Source organism: Oryctolagus cuniculus, chromosome Y, assembly GCF_051225735.1.
Source record: "Oryctolagus cuniculus isolate XC-2025 breed Fujian yellow rabbit chromosome Y, ASM5122573v1, whole genome shotgun sequence".
In the NCBI taxonomy this organism is placed as follows: domain Eukaryota; kingdom Metazoa; phylum Chordata; class Mammalia; order Lagomorpha; family Leporidae; genus Oryctolagus; species Oryctolagus cuniculus.
Window position 1 is genome coordinate 32,432,978 of NC_142889.1, and position 9,646 is coordinate 32,442,623.

The 9,646-nt window shown below is 37.9% G+C and overlaps 1 pseudogene; it reads right to left on the minus strand.

Moving 5' to 3' along the window:
• Positions 1 to 5,302: 5,302 nt before the first annotated feature.
• LOC149119492 (heterogeneous nuclear ribonucleoprotein Q pseudogene) lies at positions 5,303 to 6,779 on the minus strand (annotated as a pseudogene).
• Positions 6,780 to 9,646: the final 2,867 nt, after the last annotated feature.

Here is a 9,646-nt window from a genome sequence, read left to right on the forward strand (position 1 = left end):
TTTTTGTTTCTTTCCAAATCTTCAGAGAAATTTCATTTGCCAGTGGTAGAAAAGAACACTGCACAGTGGGCCATGTTCCCAGAAAACCAGAATTAAATTACCATTAACTTCAAATACAAAGACATGTACATGACCACAGGATATTTCCATCAGCAATTAAAATTAAGTGAAGACCAGACCAATATTTATTCTATACACCTCCCATTCATGTGCTTGCAATTGAGGATATCTTGGGGATTTTTTTTTTTTTTTTTACCAATGACTAGATTCTTTGAATGTATAAGATAATCCAAAAGCAAGACAGGTCTCTAATGACTCCCAAATGTCTATTTAAAAGCTATTAAGTGAAAAATGAAATGGAGGACACTCACAATAATTCTTGGACTCCTGGAGATCCTAAGACATGCTACAAAAATAGGTATTTATTCTTAGGAAAATAGTCAGAGCTAGCTTCCTTATGCTATACATAAAATCTTAACATCAGAGGCAGTACAGATAGTACAGATAGTTTTGAACTGATCTCCAAACAAACACAAATCCACTATGTTTAAAAGAACAGTTAATTTGAGGTTTTTGGCAAAAGACAGTACTTCACACATCTAATCCAAATCAAAGAGCCTGCAGACAGTTTTCAGTGAGATGAAAGGAATGAAATAAATATAAATTCTATGGATAAATGTCAGACAATTTAAATAAGCTAATGGAACTAATATTTTTAAACAAAAATACTAGTCAGGTAACAAGCTTTTGTTTCTCAATGTCAGACTCTAAATGTTTACCAGACTACTGTTAATATCATTAAAAACCTAATCTTTGACCCAGAGTGTTAGTAATACTGATTTGCATTTGCAAAAAGATTGTTTTTCCAACTGAATGCTTCCGGTCCTCAAAGATATTTTAATATTACTGAAGGCAGACTGTGGTGCTAACAGAATTTAAGTCTCAAGTATTTTTTTTTTAAAAGTGACAGACTCTAAAGTCAGTCTACTAATTTGCCCAGGTAAAAAATGCAAGAATTGGTTATAACTAGCATATTTAGTGGCATGCCCTATTGAGTGGTATGGTTAGTAAGTAATAACTACACCTTAAACACCATCCCAGTCTGTTTCTTTTATATATTGCTACTTATTCATTAACTTCATACCCACCACTGAGTTCCTATGGCCAGGTAAAAATTTTATGGTATGCACAAAAAACTGTCATGGTGGGTACTGTTCAAAGTTCTAGAGACTGGAACAATCATTTATTGTAGGATTCGCTCCCTCTCCTAAATGCATGAAGCCGTTCTACTTTTCTGTTTCTCCCCTTAAAATAAAGGCTACATGTCATGGTGATCTTTTGCCACATTTTTGATTAACTTTTGGCTACGTGAAAAAACTTGTAATGAATTTGTCAATTTTGCTCATCTAGCATGAAGTTCAACCTAATTCTTTTCAAATATCTTATACAACGGAATGCCCCAGATTACCCCATTAATCCATTTCTATGTTGTTCCTATTTTTTTTTTTTTGACAGGCAGAGTGGACAGTGAGAGAGAGAGACAGAGAGAAAGGTCTTCCTTTGCCGTTGGTTCACCCTCCAATGGCCGCCGCGGCCGGCGCGCTGCGGCCGGCGCACCGCACCGATCCGATGGCAGGAGCCAGGAGCCAGGTGCTTTTCCTGGTCTCCCATGGGGTGCAGGGCCCAAGCACCTGGGCCATCCTCCACTGCACTCCCAGGCCACAGCAGAGGGCTGGCCTGGAAGAGGGGCAACCGGGACAGAATCCGGCACCCCGACCGGGACTAGAACCCGGTGTGCCGGCGCCGCTAGGTGGAGGATTAGCCTAGTGAGCCGCGGCGCCGGCCTATGTTGTTCCTATTTTATGAGGAAGATGTTTTACATTTTTTGTTAAGATTTGTTATCAGTAGAAAAGTTTGTCATGTTACACATGTTACCATGAGAGTGCAACAGCTCTTGTTTGTGAATTCTCCCTTCTTTTTAAACATCTGATTAAGTTGCAAAGGCTGAAAATCTTTCACAAAAAGCATGCTTGGAAGAATAGAGACAACACAGTTTTCTCACAAAGTAACTTTCTGAAAACTGATAAAACTAAATTTATGAACACTTTTGATTGAAAGTAGTCTGCAGAAACAAAATCTTGTGTATGTTTGGGTTAGGTAACTCAAGTTTTCTTTTTAACAATCAGAATGTTTTAAGGAAACATTTTAGATCCCAAGAAAGGGACCTGACTCTTGGATTTAGGACCCTTTCCTTGACAATATGTACAAAATTTCTTTAACTTGCCATGTGTCCATTCTTTGAAGCTGTCAAAGCCAAGAACCCATAAACAAATCACAAATAGCAATAACCTACATTAATTAACATCCCCCCTTTAACATGTTGACATTTTTACTAAAGGATTATTTTTGCATTTCCATTTCTTATATCCCATGACATTCCATAAAAATTGCATTATTGCTTTATAGGCCACACAACATTCAAAAGTATGTTTATATGCATTGCCTATTTTCCTTGATGTCTGTTAACAGTTTGATACTCATTTTACTACACAAATTTAAGGTTGAAAATATCTGTTAGTATTTCTTGTCAGAACTTAATTGTTCACATCACTAATCACTACAAGCATATTTAGCCCTGATTATATTGCTCAAAAACTGCACCCATTATCAGAACAGTGCAAATGATATTTAATTTTAAAAGTAATTATAATGGCTTGAATTCAAAGTTATTCAAATGAATACTGTCAAGTAATTTCACTTGAGTGTATACATATTTCATCATCAATGTTTACATTACCCTTCTTTACGTATAACCATCAATTCTTCACAATTTCTTTACATCAGTTTTCTTTCCCAAGTCCCCAAACTGAGAATGCCAAATAGTCTTGGAAGTCCACAGCTTCGTATTTTAATGTTTTCTTAAGAAAACATTTGTGAACTCACAAAAGTGTTCATCTTTCAACTTTGAAAATGCAGTTTTTAGTTTGTCAAACAATCCTGTTCTAAAATCCCAACAAATAAATCTGAGAATTAACTTAAACACCTTGACAGTGTCCCTTAAAAATGGTACGACAGTAAAGTGCCCATAGGCATGGCAAGGACCTCTTGGATGGGATCATTTAACTCCTTGGAACTGGAAAATACCAGTACCAAGGATTACACTGAGATTCAATTTTACTGAAGGCTACATTTAGTTTACCCACTTTCCACAACCTAGCATATTCATTATGGTAGAATGAAATGTAAATGTTTTGTGTAGCCCTCAATCTCACACTAAGATTTGAGAGAGATGTACTTTTAAAAAGCACGGGGTAATAATATATAAAATCAGTGGCAGAAAGTTTCATTAAGCACCAAGAACTAATTTTGTCACCCCATACTCATTTTGTAGGTAAGTTTCAACAACCGGCAAGGCACATTTACATATATTCCAATGAATACTTATTGACAAATTTTTAAATTACACTCTATGTCCCAGGTATCCCAGTAACTGACATACAACATACCAAAATGGTTTATTAAGATAACAAAAAACAATTAATGTAAAACATACAGGCTATTGGCAACCACTATTCTAAAATTATGTAAGTACAAATAAACATACTGAAATGTGTGCAATTCTAAATTTTTAAACCAGAAGATTTCTACACTAACACACATTTATATTAATACACATAAAAAATAAAAACTTTATTACAAAAATAAGTTACACTCACCTCCAGCTTACAGTATAAAACAATTTTATTTACAGGAATGCAAAATGATTGTTTGCCATGAGCATTTTGAACATATGACATGTCTAATTTTCTTGTTAAATTTGCATTTACTGGGGAACTGGTGTGTATAAAACCTTAATTAAGTATAAGCTCTGATCTTCATCATGGTGCCTATTGGGTTTGTGTGATATAACTGCAGTATCCCTTTCGGGAAGGGGAGAAGGGATTTATTTACACAAAATCCTAATTAAACTATAATTTTACTTTTGACTTTAAGCTATCAACTTAGGACTTGGCAAAAAAAAATTTTTGAGGGTGATTCAATAGAGGATGCTTCACCACTGAATACTCACTGTCATCAAGGTGCTTTAGAAAATTAAAAAAACATAGCACAAATGATTGTACTCTACTCTATAAGTTACCATGACCTGCATAGGAAATGGAAAGCTGATTCACATTTTTACAGTGAGCAGCAGTAAGAAATGCACTAATGAAACATACCTTTTACCTAAAAAGCTAAACTACAGCCATATACTAATTTCTATGATTTATGAAAAAACTTCAAAATATCCAAATGTCAGGCTTTGCTGTACAATTGTCAGTTTTAGTCTGACTTTTTATAAAGGGACACTGCAGTATTTAGTACAAGTTTGGATGGACTTTTTTTGAACATCTGATGTCTTAAAAAAGTAACATATTGCTAAACTATTATACATCCAAATAACTACAATGTATGAAGAAGCAAGGCTGCTTTTTCAGCCACAAAATATGACTAAAGCAAGGCCTGTTATCATGGTCATGAGGAAGTCTTAAAAGCCTCTGAAACTAAAGGCAACTAAGAATGCTACATTTGGTATATTAAAATCTTACCCTCATATCATATTTAACAAGCCTTGCTTTTATCTACAAAGATTTTTCTATGTACAGTACAGCCAGGGTATAGTTAAATCTTCTGCTACTGTGATAGTTAACCAACCCTTTAAAAAAGATTCCAAAAAGAACCACTATCTGAAATGCCTGACTAACCAGCCCTGATGATTACACCTGAAACTGCATATCTGAACACAATTCAAAAGTGATTATTACTATAAAAAGATACAGACAATCATGATTAACCTTGGTGAGTAGAAATAAAATTTAAGGATACCAATAGTGGAATTCATCTATACCACAGCAATAAAATTTAAATGCACAAATTCAAGATAATATTTCAGAATACCACTGCTGGGATCCTTAATTTAAAAAAACAGGGGAAAAATCTACTTAGAGCAGATTTTTTAAAGAGAAGAACTTTATTCTTTATTAAGCGATCATGCTAGAAGTTATGAAGGATTTCTGTTGGAACACATTTGGAAAATAGAGTAGCTTTAGTTTAATAACTTGCACTGCATAGAAAATTGTTAAAGAAATTCATATCAAAGTCCAAGTATTAGTTCAATGTCCCGGATTTGATTCCATGATCTTCATAGGAAGGTCTTCTGCAATAGAATATGCTCCTATACAGCCAAGATATTTAAGGTTGCTTGATTTCCTTACCATTACTCCACTGCAAGCTTCTGGTGTAATCCCACATAGCAAGTCTGTCTTCATTGTAACAGGTCAGGACAGGCCTCGACCCCTTTTCCCTGCCCATGACCTCTTTGTTTTTGAACACCTCCTCTCACACCACCAATGCCTCTTGCTGATCCAGGACCTCCTCTCTGTGAATAACTGGCTCTACCACAGGGAGGAGCAGCCCCATGACCTCTGGATGGAGCAGCACCCCTTACTCCTCTACCACCCCTTCCTCTAGCTCCAACTTGAAAATCTTCATAACCATAGTATGGATCTTCATATCCACCATGATAGTTATGGTAATCATAGCCAAAATAATCATAATAATCTTCATATCCATAATAATCTGGAGGATATTCATAACCACCTCTACCTCCACGCCCTCGACCTCTTGTTGGAGGGGGCATATGAGTTGGACCATAATAGCAGTAATCATCATACATTTGATTGCTGCTTGCCTCTGAGCTTTTCTTTCTTTCCTTTTCTGATCTGGTGGCTTAGCAAAAACAATTTCAATGTTTTCTCCCTCCAAGTCTTTGACATTCATTTCTTCCATTGCCTTAACAGCACCATCTCGTTCATCAAAATGAATGAATGCATAATCTTTCAGTTTCCTCATTCATTCCAGTTTTCCAAACTGACTAAATGCCTTTTCTAAAATCTCTTCTGTTACAGTATTGGCAAGGTTACATACAAAAAGTACCTTCACCTTTGCCATAACCTCAGGATCAGGATCCTCTATAGGATCAGCCCATTCAACAGTTCCAACATTTTTCCAGACCTTGACTTTACCACTCATTAGCCTACATCTTGCCTGGGCAGCTGTTTTGTGATCTTCATATTCAAGAAAGCAAAAGCCTGTTTTTTTTTTTTTTCTTTTCATCTGGTTGGTGGTATAAAATGACGTCTGTAAGACCCTCTGTTACTTTGCTAAATTCTTCAAGAATCTGTTCCTTGGTTTTACTCTTAGGAATAGAGCCCACAAAAAGCCTATTGTTGGCAACTGAGATGCAGACACCAATATGTTTTCCAGAACGAATTTCATGATTATTATACAGTTTAAAAACCTCCTGAGCTGCTTTTTTTTGTACAAAAAGTGACAAATGCATAACCTCTATTGAGACCAGTGAGTGGATCCATCATAAGACGAAGATCCCAAATAGGTCCAGCTTTCTCAAATAACGGAACAAGCACATCCTCAAATAGATCGCTTGGGATCTTCCCCACAAATATCTCAATGCCAACAGAAGGCTGCTGACCTGAATAAACAGAATCTGGAGGCAGTCCCCCATACTTCCTCTGTCCAGTGGTCACATCAAGTGTGTAGCCTGTTCTTCCCAAGAGTGCTTTAATTTTTGTCTCATCTGGTCCTTTACTAGAGTCCGCTACTTTGGTCCCCTGTTTTTCTCTCTGCCTTTAAGTCTTCATGACTCCACATAAAAAGGCACTTTTGTTCTGAACATGAGAGAGATCACTGTCATTAAACTGCTGAAAAATTGCCAATGCACCGTCTTCATTGAATTCTTTCAAAGCTTCAATAGCTTTTTCATCTAAATCACTATGTGCAACTAGCCCTCCCCTTTGGGCTATGGCCAAGGAATCCTGTCCCAGGGGATTGGGTTGCATGCTCCCTGCTCCCTGTATCCCTGCAAGTGGAGCTGTTGTAAAATGGCGGCCAAAGCTCATACCGCTGGCAGCAAACCCGATCCAGTTACACTCGCCTCTGAGAGTGCTTCCTGTGCGCATGTGCGCCCCCGCGTGACCCCCCCTTCCCTCCCCTCCCTCACGCATTTGCTTCTCTCATTCACTCCCTCAACCCCTGCCCTCCACCTGCTCCTCCTTCTCCCCTATCACCACCACCACCAGCAGCAGCAGCAGCAGCCGCCACTGCCTCCGGCCACCTTCTCCTCTTGGCCTTTCTTCTTCCCTCTGTGTTCCTTCCCTGCCTCCCCCACTCCCATCTGTGGTGCCTCAGGCAGGAGTGGCAGCTTTGCCCCTTCTCGCTGACTCCTGGCATGCTCGCTCACTGCTCACTGCCTCCCTCTCTTGCTCTCTCCGCCCTGTCCCCCAGTCCCTGCCAAGTCTGCTCCTCTCTTTCTCTCTCCCCTAGTTGACACTCACTGGAGGCTCTTGTCATGAGCTGCCAAGGCTATGGATGCTGCTTGAGTTCACCAACTCTGATCTTATTTAACAAGGCCACAGCCAAAGTGGAAGCTCTCTCCTCCCTTCAGAGAAAGGTACCTCCTTCTTTGATGGCCCATTCTTTCCTCTGGGATCTCACTGACAGAGATCTTTCATTTAGGCTATTTTTTTTTTTTTTTGCCAGAGTGTCTTGGCTTTCCATGCCTGAAACACTCTCATGGGCTTATTAGACAGATCTGAATGCCTTAAGGGCTGATTCTGAGGCCAGAGTGCTGTTTAGGACATCTAAAATTCTATGAGTCTGCTGTGTATCCAACTTCCCATGTTGTATAATTTTCTCATTTTAATTCTATCAGTTAATATTAGCAGACACTAGTCTTGTTTATGTGATCCTTTTGACACTTAATTCTCTCATTATGATCAATTATGAACTGAAACTGATCACTTTGACTAGTGAGATGGCATTGGTACATGCCACCTTGAAGGGACTGAATTGGAATCCCCTGGCACATTTCTAACTGTACAGTTTTGCACATGCTCTATTGGACTTACCCCAAATAAAATACATCTTAAAAAAAAATAAGTTCTGTAGATACCAGCTAGGTACATTTGGTCCAGAGTTTTGATTAGCTCTTGTTTCTTTACTGATTTTTTGTCTAGTTGATATGTCCATTGAAGAAAGTGGGGTGTTGTTGATGTCCTCCCTTACTATTGTGTTAAATTGATTGTCTCTGGCCGGCACTGTGGCTCACTAGGCTAATCCTCTGCCTTGCAGCACCAGCACACTGGGTTCTAGTCCGAGTCGGGGCACCAGATTCTGTCCCAGTTGCCCCTCTGCCAGGCCAGCTCTCTGCTGTGGCCTGGGAGTGCAGTGGAGAATGGCCAAAGTGCTTGGGCCCTGCACCCCATGGGACACCAGGAGAAGCACCTGGCTCCTGGCTTCGGATCAGCGTGGTGTGCTGGCCACAGTGTGCTGGCCACAGCGGCCATTGGAGGGTGAACCAATGGTAAAAGGAAGACCTTTCTCTCTGTCTCTCTCTCACTGTCCACTCTGCCTGTCCAAAAAAAAAAAATAAATTGATTGTCTCCCTTTAGATTCATTAATATTAGTAATTTAATATCCAGATACCCTTTACTACTGAATTCTACAAAATATTTAAGAAGAACTAACTCAAACACCTTTTAAATCATATACAAAAATATGAATAGGATGTGAATCTACCAAACCTCTTACAGATCACTCTGATACCAAAACAGAACAGGACACAATATAAAAGCAAAGCTACAAATCAATGTCCTTGGTGAAAATAGATGCAGATGTTATCAACCAAAGCCTAGCAACCCAAATCCAACACATCTACAAGATAGTTTATCAGATCAAGTGTGATTTATCTAAGAGATGCAGAGGTGATTCAACCTTCACAAATAAAAATCACCATAAACCATGTCAATAGAATGTACAAGAAATATAAGCATCTAAATATATGAGGAAAAGCACTTTGCAAAATTCAAGAATGCTTCAAGCTAATGGCCCATCAAAAATTTAATATAAGAGCTGACCTCAAAATTATAAAGGCTACCTTTTGGCATCTTGTCAAAATCATACTGAATGGGGAAATGCTGAAATCATTTCCTCTCAGGTCTGGAACAAAACATTATTAGTTTCAACACTGTTATTCTGTATGATATTAGAAATATAAAGAGGATCAAATAGGGAGGAGAAAGAAAGGCCACAAAATTGGAATGGAGAAACTCAAAATATTCTTGTTAACAGATGATGTTATTGTATATGGAAAAATCTAAACCCTGCACAAAAATGTTCTTGGAACTGATAATTCAGTTCAGTAAAGGTGCATTTTACAAAAGCAACATGAAAAAGGCAGTTGTTTTTTCATGTACTAGTAATGAACTCTGTGAAAGCAAAATCATGAATAATCACCATTCATAACAGCTACATTCAGATATTTTGTAATGAATTTTACCCAAAAAAGTGAAAGATCACTACAATAAAAATTATAAAATATAAATGAAAGACACAAAAAGGGAACGACGTTCTTAACTGAAAACAAAAATTCTACTGCACAAATATCTAAAGCAGTGGTTTAGACATAGAAAAATACTACAAAATGATGATTTAAATTGAAATGTTTAACTGTATTTCATTCACAAATGATATGGTGATTTTTAAAGATTTTAAACAATTGACTTGAAAGGTGGAGTTAAAGAGTGAGGAA